Below are 14810 nucleotides of genomic sequence, written 5' to 3'. Positions count from 1 at the left end.
AGATTTTGCAGAATATGTCCATGTATATGCAGCTCCAAAATCAGCAAACACAAATGTATATGCAGCAGCAACAACAATTGCATCAACAGCAGTTGTCTCAGCAAAGGCAACTCTATTCGGAGCAGGAGAATGCAAACAGCGCGACTAAGGCTATTGAAGCAGTTGAGAGTGAGAAGAAGCTATTTGACGGGCGTAATGTTTCAACATATTTGAAGACATATGAGATCAAGATGGGGTTTTTTGGAGTTCCTGCTGGACTTATGAGTAAGTACTTCCTTCGTCTTGTCACGCCTGCTTTGAGGACAAAAGTGACTGATCTTTTTATTCAAAATACACATTGGCAAGATTTTAAGAAGGCCCTAAAAGAAGAATACTTCCTTGAGGACTTTGGTATGGCTACTCGGCGGTCATTCCGAGAGTGGATCTACATGCCAAACAAAGGTCTCGCTACTTCGGAGTTGATTCGAGAATTCGAAGAGAGGTATAGTCAGCTTGATGCCATTGAACAAAGAGCATTGGATGTTGAAAAAGTTGAGCTTTTCTTACAAGCTGCAGATCCTGCTCTTCAAGAAGAATTGGGTGAGCTTCTTGAAGATCGCACAAAGCCTATGGGTCTTAAAACTGATTGGCAGGATGCTCAGGATGCAGTCTCGACTTTGACCAAGAGGAGGATATGGAAGACTCGCCTACAGAATGGTTCCATGACACCTACACCATCATCAGCTCCTATGCCTACTTCTATCCCTGTTATTTCTTCTCCTCCTCAGCCAGTTTCTTGGCCTATGCCAGTGCCTACTGTTTCTACTCCACCTATTCCTCCTGTTCCTCGACCGATGCCTACACCTTCTGCTCCAAAACCATCCGCTCCATCGGTGCCTACTTCTCTTGATGACATAATCAAAGGCATCACAGATTTGACACTTGAGTCAGTCAAAGCGGAGTTAGTGGGAAAGTTGAAGGAGCAGTTTGCTTCAACTGTGCCTACTGCTTCTTCTAGCGCTCCTATTGCACCTAGGAGTGCTCCTAGTGCACCTAGGAGAGATCGGAGATGTATTTGGTGTGATAGTACGGAGCATCAGCATTGCAGGGATTGTGACTCTTTCCAGGATGCAAGGAGGCAGAATTTGGTATACTAGGGGCAAGATGGTAAGATTTGGTTGACTGAGACAGGAGCTCCACTTGCTACCAACTTTGGTAAAGGTGGAATGAAGAAGTTAGTGGAGGACATGGCTGCGCGTACTTCTTATGTGACAGCAAGAGGTGATGCTTCTGCATATGGAGTACAGATTGAGAAGGGATCAGAGACTCAGTCCGCACTATGGACTTATGCTATGGAGACTGCAAACAAGGGGAAAATTCAGCAAACTGTTTTGACTAGTGCAGGCTCTAGCATCAGATCAGAGACAGGTTGGGACTCGCCTGTTGACAGGTACTCTATTTATGCTTATTTGGCTAAATCTCATGGTGCAGATGTACTTGTTGAGGAGAAACATAAGAGGGATGAAGAAAATCCAAGTGCAGCTAAGAAGACTAGAGGGGGTGAGTTTGTTTCTCCACCTACTGCAGTACCATCTTCAAGACCAGGGCTAGATCGACAGATGGAGGATGCTCAAAAGAGAGAAAAGAGGCAAGAGCCTAGAGAGAGAAAGCAGCCAAGATTCAGATTGATGTCCGATATTGAGACATCTACAGACATGAAGAAAATCTTTAATGATAAGATACTTGGCAGTGAGGTGACTTTCACTATTTCTGAGATTTTGGGCATCTCAAAAAGAGAGTTTCAGGATCAGTTTCAGGAGGTCTTGAAGAGGAAAAGACATGCATTGGCTACCACTGATACACAGGGAGTTTTGATTGGAGAGTTGGATGAGGATGATGATGAGGTTATGGTTGATAATGCTTCTGTTTTGCAGCAGGTAGAGAAGAGGGTTCAGCCTATGCATTATGCTGAAATTGATGAGCCTGTTTTAATACCGCGTAGTCACTTTTCGCGGAGCCATTGGGCTAGGGCAACTACAGAGACGATGGTAAAGGTTGGAGAGAAACAGGTGCCTTATGTTGCATTGGTTGATCATGGTTCAGAGATTAATCTCATAGTTCGTGGAGTTTATGAGAGTAACATATGGCCTATGGATGTAGAGCATGGGTGGCGTATGAGAGCCGCCAATAACATTGCAGGTGATTTATATGCTGCTTGTCCTAGTGTCAGGGTTTCTATTGGTGATGTAGAGGAGGATTTTCATTTCTTTGTGCAGGATTCATGCTCTTATCCCATAATTCTTGGTTAGCCATTCATTACAGAGATGCGCATGGAAACAAAGGTCATGGATGATGGATCTGCTTATGCACGGATTCGTAGTAAAGATGGTATGAGAGCAGTTCAGTTTATGACTGTATGTGTGAACCATGTTAGAAACAGAGATACTCTCAGAGATGCACCTTTGCCCACTGTGAGGGATTCGGGTTTTCATTAGGTACCGTCGTTTCGCGAGACGACGGTGGTACAGAGGAGAGGAGATTGGAGTTCTCGCCTCCTTGCAGCAGTGTTTTCTCCTCCGGTTATGTTGGGATTTCAGCAAACAGTTCAATGAGTTATTAGAAGACTTCTAGGTTGCCTAGAGCTGCCAGGCAGTATATATGCAGGAAGGAGAAAAATTTGAAAAATGCAGGAATTTTGGAGGATGATGAGCACATAGATGGGATGTATGACAGTGTGATTTGTGCAGATACGATGACAGAGATAGGAGATATGCTGAAAACTGATATGCTGAATTGTCATGGTAATGTATTAGTGCAATCCCTGGACATGTTTCATGAAATTGCAGATTTTATGTCACAAATTGAGTCAGAGACTGAGGTAACTCAGCAAAGAGTATTGAGTGCTGAAGAAATTCAGCAAACAGAGTTTCCAGCTGGTTATGATCAGCTTTCAAAGAGACAGAGGGCTGAAAATTTTCAGCCAACAGAGTTTATTGCTGAAATATTTCAGCATTCAGAGTTTGGGGCTGTTTCTATGTAGTCCATAGAGCAGAGGGCTGAGAATATTCAGCCATTGGAGTGTAGAATTGCTGATTTACAGCAAGGTTTATGTAATGTAGAAGAGCATAATGAAGCCAGGGTTGACACGAAATACAAAACTGTGGATAAGAAGGTGAAGCCGGTTGCTGTACCGCTTCCACCTGATAGTGATCAGCAAATAGAGAGGGCTGCTAAACAGCAAATTTTGAGGAATCCGGAGCATATTGGTCATAAATTTTCAGTAGAGACACTTGCTGAATTGAAAATTGGAAATGGTGATTTCTTGTTACCCATGGAGAAGCAATGCTTTCAGGATATGCTTGAGCGTCATGGAAGGGGATTTGCTTTTTTCCCACATGAGATTGGATGTGTGAATCCTGATATTGTTGCTCCTATGGTCATTTTTACTATTCCTCATATCCCATGGAATCTCCGACCTATTCCAGTGCCTAAAGCACATTTGCCAAAGCTAATTGATTTGTTGAATGAGAAAATCAGGATGGGAATCCTTGAGCCTTCATCTGCACCATACTCAAACAGGTGGTTTACAGTTCCAAAGAAGAATGGTACTCTTCGATTTATTCAGGACATGCAGCCAGTGAACAGAGTTACTATCAGGAATGTTGGTATAGGTCCAGTTGTGGATGAGTTTGCAGAGGCATTTGATGGACGTGCCATCTATTCTTTGGGTGATTTGTATTCAGGATATGATCAGTTTCAGCTGGCTTTGGAAAGCAGGGACCTAACCACCATGAGAACTCCTATTGGGCTTGTCAGGATGTGTACCTTGCCTCAAGGTGCCACTAATTCTGTTGTGCATATGATGAATGCCATGCATAAGGTCCTTCGTGATTACATACCTCAGCTTACTATGCCTTTCTTAGATGATGTGCCCATTAAGGGGTGTGCAGAAGAAGAGAAGAATGAGAGCCTAAATGAGCAGGGATGCAGATACTTTGTGGCTGATCATATTTCAGCATGTGAGAAGATTTTGGACAGGTTAGAAGAAGTGAACTTGACACTTTCAGGGCAAAAATCTGTTTTTGGAGTAAATGAGGTTGTCATCGTTGGGCATATGTGTGGATATTATGGCAGGAAACCCTCACCTGATAAGGTGAATGCTATAGGCAAGATTGCAGAGTATTGTTCTACTACTTCAGAGGTACGGAGATTCATTGGTGCTTGTGTGTTTTATATGATTTGGATACCTCATTTTGCACACATAGCAGATTGTTTGTATGAGCTGCTTCGAAAGGGGCAGAAATTCTATTGGGATGAGAGCCACACTAAAGCCATGCGGAAATTGAAGAAGTTATTGCAGAATGCTCCTACTCTCAGGAAAGCGGATTATAATTGTGATAGGCCTATTGTATTGACAGTTGACACTAGTCCAATTGGCATAGGTTGGGCTGTGGGTCAAGATGATGCAGATGGAAATAGGTATGCTATTCGGTTTGGGGCGAAAGTCCTAAATGAGAGACAGAGGAGATATCCGCAAATCAAGAGGGAGTTATTGGGGATTGTCACGGCTCTCAAATGTGACAAGAGTACTTTATTGGAGCTTCAGTTGTGGTAGAGATAGATTGCTTGCCATTGATTGGTATGATTACGAGTTGCTCTACTCCGGATATAGCTATGTTGAGATGGATTGCATACATCAAGTCATTAAATCCGGAATTTAAACACATAGCAGGGAAGGATAATCCAGTGGCAGATATGTTGTCTAGAGCCAGATATGATGATGAGGAGACTTTACTTGCAGAAGAGGATGATGCAGAAATTTCAGCCACTATGGTTGATCATGTTTGTCATGTCTATGATATTGTGGCTTTCACAGAAGAACTCTATGTTGGAGATTGGTTGCAGATTGGCAGGTACCTTAGTACACTAAGCAAAAGAGATGAATGGACAGATGAAGAGTTCAAGAAGATCAGAAGGAAAGCCTATGGTTATTTTCTCAAGGACGGATTTCTTTGGAAGCATCCAAAGAAAAGAGGCGGATTACCTTTGCGGGTTGTCTGCAATAGAGAGACACAGTTACAGGTGATGAGGGAGTTTCATGAGAGTCCTTGGGCTGGTCATAGAGGAGTGTGGGCTACTTATGAGAAAATCAAGGAGAAATATTGGTGGAAAGGTATGTATAGAGATGTTTCTCACTTTGTTGAGACTTGCAGAGACTGCCAGATGTATTTAGTAGTGCGTCATCGAGATGAGCTTCACATCCGACCTATCCACTATGCATTCATTATAAGTGGGTAGTTGATTTGGTTACCATGCCTATGGGTCTATGGCAGATGAGATACATTGTTTTGGCTAGAGAGGATCTTACTAATCATGTTGAGGGCAGATCTTTGAGAACGAAGACCACTAGTGCAGTGTGTAAGTTCTTATTGGAGGAAATTTTCTGCAGGTATGGTTGTGTGGGTAAGATCACTGCGGATCGTGGTGAATTGGATGCAGATGAAGCTAGGGAGTTTTTCTCTCAGCTAGGAATCAAATTGACTCTAACCACAGCATACAATCCAGAGGGAAACGGAAAGAGTGAAAGAGGGCATCCGCCGATAGTGAAAGCATTAGCCAAAGCATGCAGAGGACGGATTGGAGAATGGCCGAGACTTCTACCATTTGCTTTGTGGGCTGATCGTACGACTCATAGTGTTACCACAGGATATATGCCTGCAGAGTTGATGTATGGTCAGAAACCTGTTATGCCGATTGAGACTTGTGCTTTGACTTGGTCAGTTTTACCTTGGCAGGAGGATTTGACGAGAGAGGAGCTCTTAGCTCTTCGGATTCGACAGTTAGAGAGGAGACCTGAGGATATTCAGCTAGCTATTGATAGGTTGAAGGTTGCTAGACTAAGGAATAAGGATAGGTTTGACAGCAGGCATCGCTTGCGGCCTAGAGCAATACAAGAGGGAGATTGGGTATTGGTCTTTAATAGCAGCCTTGAAAATCAGCATACTGCACTTCGGAAGATGGTGAAAAGATGGTTTGGGCCGTACATAGTCAGACATGTCTTTGATAATGCAACATATGAGCTGACAGAATTGGATGGGACAGTGCTTAGAGTGCCTATTGCTGGAAAAAGAATCAAGATTTTCAAGAAAATAAATGATGAGGATTATGCATTGGAAGAATTTTCAAGAGAAGAGCAACGACAAGAAACTCCAATGGAAGAGACAGATAATCTTGTTGATCTACCGGAAATGCATAATGAAGAGATTGATCTGTTTATGGATCTAGATGATAACGATCATGGGTAGTTGGCCCATCCGGAGGATGCGCAGGATTAGAGGGGGTGGATGTCGTATTGCTGCGCATTCGAGGTGTGAAAACCACCCGAAAGTTGTGTGTGAGATTTGTTACTTTGTACATACTTTGACGTAGACGTTGTGCTTTGCTTTGCTTGAACATTTTTCTTTCAGTTGGTTCATGTTCAATTTTACAGAAGAAACAAGCGCAAGTTTCCTTAGGAGGTGAACTGTTCTTCCTCACAACTGAGAATGGAACGGTGGATATCTTGTCTATCCATCTCTTTCTACATTACACACATTTGATGCTCACACAGCAGGTTGTTATTGTTTTGCCATTGATCCGACTGGGAGGTGCTTTGCAATGGGAGTGCAGATGCTCTTGTGAAATGCTTTGTGTTCGTACTTTTACCAAGCTTGAAGTAAAGCAAAAGACCTAGAGTTGAAGGGACATGCAACGTGAAGAGGAAAAGATGCTGCTTTCCTGTGTGTGTAAGAGAGGAAAGTGTGGCTAAATAAGTGGGTTTTTTTTCTGGTTTATGACGCAGGTAAAAGAGGGGAATTTTAAAAAGCTAAAGAGGGCGGGACAGAAAAAGAGGTAAAGACTAATCTAGGAAAAAGAGGACAGAGTATTGGGAAGGAAGGCGCAGAGAACAAGTGAGGAGGAACAGAGCATGGAAGAGGAGAGGAAAAAGTTGTCCACTGGGTGTTCTTCGGAAGGTTTTTGAGTCTCGATCGAATGCCTGAAGAAGAAGGAATGCAATGCTCGAACAAAATGGGGAATTTTTCCATGATTATGGATCTTGCATACGATTTTTGAAGGGGAATCAGAAGGCGAAAAGAAGAACGATGAAGGTTGCTGTTGGGGAAATCCATACTGGAGGATAATCAGGCTCAAGCGGAGACAGAACTGGCTTTTGGAGAGGAAAAGCATTGATTGGAGTCGAGGGAGTCGAGGAGCTCTGCAACTGTGAAATTGTGAGCCTGGACGTGTGCGACGAACTAGGAAGGCATGTATGTCGTTGGGGTGGAAGGAGTCCACCAGAATTCAAGAAGAGGCTATTCCCCTAGCTCTGGAAGGCGCGGATCCCATCTGATCTGAGTCAACGACACCAGTAGCCTGATCAAAGCTCTGTGGAGAACAGCTTAAGTGATATGGATTCCTTGCCTCAATTTGCTGTTAATATTGGGGAGTTTAAGAATTACGTTACTGGAAGCAGCAGATCATTGTGTTTCTATTGATTTTATTGAGATTTTACACCAGCAGCACCATAGATCACAGCTGAGAAACGAGGAACTTCGATAGTTTTATACCTCTAGCCTGAAGAAGCATTCGAGTACTCTGATCCAATTCGCATTCAGAATCTTGTGAAGAGTTACTCTCAGTTTATCTTTTTCCCCATTTATATGTGGGTTTAAAAGACTCGTACAGTGGAGGACATCGATGTTGTTACTGAAGAGGGATTGACTGAGGAGGAGGCAGTTGCAATATATACTACTACCGTGCATTGGCTGGAGTCCAGAAAATTTTCACCTATTCCATTCCCTCCTCTCTCATATAAGCATGATACAAAGCTTCTGATTCTTGCGTTAGAACGGTTGAAGGAGTCGTACAGTGTGGCTGTACGATTGAATCAACAACAGCGCGAGGAGCTTGGTCTGATTGAACAGGCCTAAGATAATCCACATGAGGCTTTGTCCCGTATCAAGCGACACTTACTGATTCAACGTGCCTTCAAAGAAGTTGGGATAGAGTTCATGGACTTGTATAGTTATCTGATTCCAGTTTATGAAATTGAGCCATTGGAAAAGATCACAGATGCATACCTTGATCAGTACTTGTGGTATGAAGGTGATAAATGACACTTGTTTCCAAATTGGATCAAACCTACTGATTCTGAGCCTCCACCTTTGCTAGTTTACAAGTGATGTCAAGGCATAAATAATCTGCAAGACATATGGGATACAAGTGAAGGAGAGTGTGTAGTGATGCTTCAAACAAGATTTGAGAAGTTCTTTGAGAAGATTGATTTAACCATGCTTGCTGGCAAGCAAACATTCCCTGGAAGGTTTCAGGCCTGCCTGTACCTATTGAGAATATGATCCTAAGATATGTGAAGTCCAAGGCTGACTGGTGGATGAATGTTGCATATTACAACAGGGAAAGAATACGCCGTGGTGCTACAGTAGATAAGACTGTGTGCAGGAAAAATCTTGGAAGACTAACTCAACTCTGGTTGAAAGCTGAACAGGAATGACAACATAACTATTTTAAGGATGGTCCTTATGTGTACCCCGAGTGACAGTTGTTGCAATAGCACTTAAAGATTCAGCATAATTACCAAGAATTTACTAAAAACTGATTCAAAACTGCACCTTATGATAAATTTTGTTTGTAAAGATGTTGAGTTTACCCAACAAAATTCTCTTCGTATTATGCAGTTTGCCTTTGAAGATGAAGTTAGCCTGTTGATGTTTTGAAAGGCAGAAATAGATTGATGCAAACTTACAAACTTGCATTAGAAGCTCCTCATATTACTAATGTTGTGCATGAATGTACCCTGGTTATTTACAGATTTAGAGACTAAAAATGATGCAGAAATAAAGCTTTCAAATTGACTTTGATATGCTAAATTGACCTTCTATCCTGAAATTATTCAAAGTCCTCTGTGGTCGCGACTTTGCTTTCAGAATCCTTCGACACCGCCACTAAGAAAGAATGTTTATCAATGTTTTTTGTGTGGAGAAATTTCATCATTGTTTATTGGGGAATAAATTTACTATCTATGTTGATCATGAAGCATTAAAGTATTTGCTTAATAAAGTAGAACTTTTAGGACGTCTGATCCATTGGATGTTATTATTTCAAGAATTTGATTTTCAAATAGTTACTCGTCTTAGAAGAGCTTATGTTCTAGTAGATCATCTTTCACAATTGTTAACATCAGACAAGGAGGAAGGTGTGAAAGATAATTTGCCAGATGCGTCACTTTTTACTATGGAGACCCAAATTCCATGGTATGCTGATATTGCAAATTTTCTTAGTACCGCTCAGTATCCACCTAGTGCAAATAAATGGAAAAAGTAACAAATATTGATGTAAGCATGCTCCTACAGATTATTGGGGGGTTACCAATATAAATTCTTTCCAAGAGAGGGTATCTTTCATCAATGTGTAAGGCAAGATGAAGTTCCAATCGCTCTTAAAACATTACATGGTGAGCCTTGTGGTGGCCATTTTGCTGGTTAATTAACAACAAGGAAAGTCCTATTAGCCAATTATTGGTGGCCTACCTTACTCAAGGATGCTCATTACTATTGCAAAAAATGTGATGTGTGTCAATGGGCTAGTTGACCTTCTAAAAGTTATACTACACCTTTGACACCTATATTGGTGTTAGTGCTTTTGAGAAATGGAAAATTGATTTTGTGGGCCCAATTGATTTTCCTACAAGATATCAATCTAATCAGTAAATTTTGGTTTGTACTAGTAATATTACAAAGTAGTTGGAAGCAAAATCACTCAAGATGGATAAAGATATTGAGGTGGCTAAGTTCATGAATGAAAATATCATAACACATTTTGGTTTCCCATTGGAGTTAGTGAGTGATAGAGGATCCCATTTCTTGAATGGTTTAATTAGTGAGTTGACTGAATTATATAAAATCAAGCATCGCAAGTCAACACCTTATTATCCTAGAGCAAATGACCAAGTAGAAGTGAGTAATTATATTATTTGTGGTATTTGAACTAAGACGGTTGCTTCTCATAGACAAGATCAAGATGAGCATCTATATGAGGTACTTTGGGCTTACATAACTACCTATAAAGTCACACTACAAAACACACTATTTAATTTGATTTATGGCACTAATGCTATATTTCCTATTGAGCAAGAGTTTCCAACTTTATTGGTAGCCCTCTCATTAAGATTAGGTGAAGTCGAATCATTGAAAAGTAGAATTCTAAAATTGGTCAAGTTAGATTACGCACAATTATTAGCTTTACAGAGTTAAGAAGCCGTGCAAAAGTGATATAAAGCTTGGCATGATCAAAATATCTAAGTACCTGAGTTTAAAGAGGGTGACTTAGTTTTACTTGATGACAATCGCTTACTATAAATTTCTAGGAAAGCTTAAAATTCACTGTCTAGGACCTTTTAAGATTGTTGAAGTTTATGATAATGGCTCTATATATGTGAAGGATATTAAGGATGAAGATGATACTTTAAGGGTTAATGGCTTACACCTTGACTTGGAGGTAGAGTATAGTTAGAATAGCAACTAGGATTACTCCCAATTGATTTGAAATTTGCATTTCTTTTGTTTGGAGGAGGGGGTGTCATAAACAGGATAGGAGAGAGGGAGAAGAAGAGAGAGAGTGTGTGTGTATGTGTAGAAGGGAGAGAAAGAGTGTAGGAAGAGAGAGAAATATTGTAATGAGGAGAGAGAAATACTAGAAAAGGAGAGAGAAAGATAGAAAGAGAGAGAAAGTAGCCATGAAAGCTAGGAGAGAGAGAGATGAAGATGAAAGGAGACTTGTGTTATAATCTGATGCAAAAATCAAGTCCCTAACTCCTTATATACCACCCAGTGTAGCTAGTATTCCCCCCTTATTAAATCCCCCTCTCTTACATTCCATCCCCACCCGAAGGTTTTTTTCCTAAAAAACAATTTGGGCACTTATGATAATTGGGCAGGAGCAAATCAGAGTACTACTCTACTTTTGATAGGTATTATTGCGTATGATAGGTCATTAGGGTATGTACGAGACATGGGCCTTATTGGGGAATTATAAAAAATGAAGAGGTATTATTGCGTATGATAGGTCATTAGGGTATGTACGAGACATGGGCCTTATTGGGGAATTATAAAAAATGAATTTTGACCCAAGTATCCTGAGTGAATGTGACCTGCAGACAGTGGACAGCAAACTGTTTACTACAAGGCCCTGCTGTAGTAAATCTGTCATAACTTTCTGTAGGAGATTCCGATTGGGGTGTGCCATATATCAAAACGGAGCTCTTGAGGAGTACTTTGAGGCCATGTATGATGTCCATTGATATCCATAGTATATAATAAAATCTGGTTTGAAACAGAGAGCTGTCTGTAGTCAATTTGAGAGAAAATAGGGCCATAGTTAGCTAGATTTCAGCCAAATCTGCTTCTAATAGGTATGGAAACTCTTCCAAAACTGAAGTTGGCCTCCAAGAAGCTTTCTCAAGTGGTAAACCTTGCCACTTAATCAAGTATTCCATGATGGAGCGAGAGAAAAGCTTCTTCTCCTTTTGTCTTATGATTTGCTCGGGTATGTACTGAATGATGCCTTCTTCATCTATCGGTGGGGTAACTCCTCAACAATCCACTCATGACCCAATGAAGGGCTTTAATTGACTCACATGGAAGACATTATGAATCTTCATGGATGGGGGTAGTCTAATATGGCCCATAGAACCTATGAGCCAACTAATTGCTGGACCCATCCTTAAGGGTGGCATATCTGGACTTGGGCACCTTCAAAAGCACCAAATCCCCTTCTTGGAATTCAAGATCCCTTCTTTTTTCATCAGCATAAATCTTGATCCAGAGCTTTCTTCAAGTTGACTTTGCACTGCTGAAGTAAGTCTTGCATTCTATCCAATTCCTCCTTGCTTTGTGGGTTTATTTTATCATTGAAGATAACTGTGGGAAGGGGCTCCTTATAGTCGTACAATGCCTCAAAGGGTGAAACTCCAATGCTAGAGTGTGTAGAGTTATTATAGGAAAACTCAACCAAATGCAACCATGTGTCCCAAGCATTCTACACATCATAACAGAAATGCCTCAAGTAAGTTTCCAGCCACTTGTTAACCCTCTCTGTTTGGCCCCATCGGTCTATGGATGGTAAGCAGTGGAAGGAGCTAACTAAGTGCCCATAGAGCAAAAAAATGCTTGCCAAAATTTACGCATGAACTTAGCATCCCGGTCATGCACAATGACCTATGGTAAGCCATGTAATCTGAAAACATGTTCCATGAATTGGCTGGCTACTTAAGAAGCATTATATTGAGTCTTTGTAGGAATGAAATGGGCTGCCTTGGTGAGTCTGCCCACAGCTACATAAATGTTGTTCCATCCCTTCTTGGTCACCGGTAGGCCGGTTATGAAGTCCATAGTAATGTGTGTCCATTTTCCTTTGGGCATAGGCAATGGTTGTAGTAAACCAATTGGTTTTAAGGTGTTTTCCTTGTTTTGTTGACATGGCACGCAGCTCAAGACAAAATCTTTTACATCCTTCCATAGGCCCTTCCAATGAAAGCTTTTAGCAATCTTGTCATAAGTTTTAAAAATGCCCAAGTGACCAGTTGTAGGCGAGGAATGCATCTCTGGCATGATCTTTTGCTTGAATGGAGAAGTGTATGGGATGGCAATCCTGCCCTAAAACCATAAGAGACCATTCTTAATTTGATATGGAGAGTTTTTTTCTACATGCCCTTGCTGTAATTTTTGGAGAATGTGGCTGAAATCAGCATCTAACAAATAGGCCTCCTGAAGCTCTTCTATCCAATCATTATGAAGTTCCATGATGGTTGAAGCTTTACAAGCCCACATTCTAGATAATGAATTAGCAACTACATTGTCTTTTCCCTGCATATGTGTAACGTCAAAGCCATAGTTTTGCAATGTAGCTACCCATCTGCGTTGTTTGGGGGTAAGATTAGACTGAGAGAGGAAGTATTTGAGGACTCTATGGTCGCTCTTGACCCTAAATCTATTGCCATACAAGTAGTGGTGCCATTTCTTAATGGCATGAAGGATGGCCAGCATTTCTTAGTCATATACATTCATGGCATCTCATTTTCAGCAAGTTTGCGGTTCTCAAATGCTATAACCCCATGCTCCTGTAACAATACAACCCCTATGCCTCTGCCATTGGCATCACACTGAATGGTGAATTCTTTCAAAAAATCTAGGCAAACCAAGATGGGCGTTGAGGTAAGCAATTCTTTGAGCTGATTAAAGCTCTTATCAGCTATGGCATCCCAGAAAAATGCCTCTTTCTTCAGCCTATCCATCAAGGGAGCTGCAATAGTGGAATAATACCTAATGAATCTGTGATAGAATGATGAGAGACCAAGAAATCCTCTAAGTAAAGTGGTATTTGCAAGGTGGGCCAGTCTTTTATACACTGCACTTTCTTAGGATCAGCCCTAATTCCATCTTCACTAATAATGTGCCCCAAGTATTCAACCTCCATCTACATGAAATAACATTTTGTCTCCTTGGCAAAGAGTTTATGCTGCCTCAATACATCAAACACTTGCCTCATGTTCCAAAGGTGATCCTTCAGTGATCTACTATAGATGAGGATTTCATCAAAGAAAACCAACACAAATCTGAAAAGAAAGGGCTGAAGTATTTTATTCATTAAGCTCTGAAAGGTGACCGATGCATTAGTTAACCCGAAAGGCATGACCAAGAAATGATAAAGCCCCCGATCAGTCCGAAATGTTGTTTTGACCTCATCCCCTGCCCTCATGCGGATCTGGTGATAGCCTGACCTCAAATCTATCTTTGTAACGTACTTAGCCCCCTTGAGTTCATCCAACAAGTCATCTATGTGTGGAATGGGGCACATGTTCTTCATGGTGATCTTATTAAGATCCCTGTAGTCTATGCACATCCTGAAAGATCCATCCTTCTTTTTTACCAATAACATAGGGGAAGCATATGGTGAAGAACTAGGCTCAACAAATCCCATGTCCAGTAATTCTTTGACTTGTTTGGCAACTTCTTCTCTTTCAGATCTAGAAAATCTGTAAGGTGGCTTGTTCACAGGCTTTGGCTAAGGCTCCAGATCTATGGGATGATCAACCGCTCTATTAGGGGGTAGTGTTGTAGGTACTTGGAAGAGGTCCTTGTACTGTTCTAAAAGGGTTCTCAATGCTAAATTCTTTACTATTTTAGTGGATTGATCTAATTTTTCTTTATTTAATTTCAATACAAATATTTGGGACCATTTCTTGAACTCTTTCTTGAGTTGCTTGCTGGTAATGAGCTGAATTCCCTATTATTTTGAATTCCTTGCAAGTGAATGAGCTGTCCCACATTGACAAACTCCATGTATAGCAAGGAAAATTCCATGGTTATAGTGCCCAAAGTTTTCAGCCAATCACAACCCAAGACAACATCTATAGGCCCCATTTCCAATGCAATTTAATCCAATTGATGTCCAAAATTTTCAGCAAGCTAAATATGAACAGCAGGGCATACTTGCGTGCTAATTTCTTCATCCCCATTGGCAACTTGCACCTTCAATGGCTGTTGTAAATCAGTGGGAAAACACTTCAGCCTGTCCATGACTGTTGTGTTAATGAAACTGTGAGTGCTACCCCCACTGTCTACGAGTATAAACACATCCTTCCCATGAATTTGGCCCTTAATACGCAATGTATTAGGGCTTCTGGATCCTGTCCAAGCATCTATAGATATGGTATAAGCAATGGCAGCATGTATTTCAGCATGTGGTTTGTTCTTTCTAGCCATACCTCGTAATAC

Source organism: Lygodium microphyllum, chromosome 2 (genome assembly GCF_053477565.2).
Source record: "Lygodium microphyllum isolate KBCC chromosome 2, Lygodium_microphyllum_v1.1.10, whole genome shotgun sequence".
Classification (NCBI taxonomy): domain Eukaryota; kingdom Viridiplantae; phylum Streptophyta; class Polypodiopsida; order Schizaeales; family Lygodiaceae; genus Lygodium; species Lygodium microphyllum.
The sequence above is the reverse complement of the archived record's forward strand: the minus strand, read 5'-3'. Positions refer to the sequence as shown.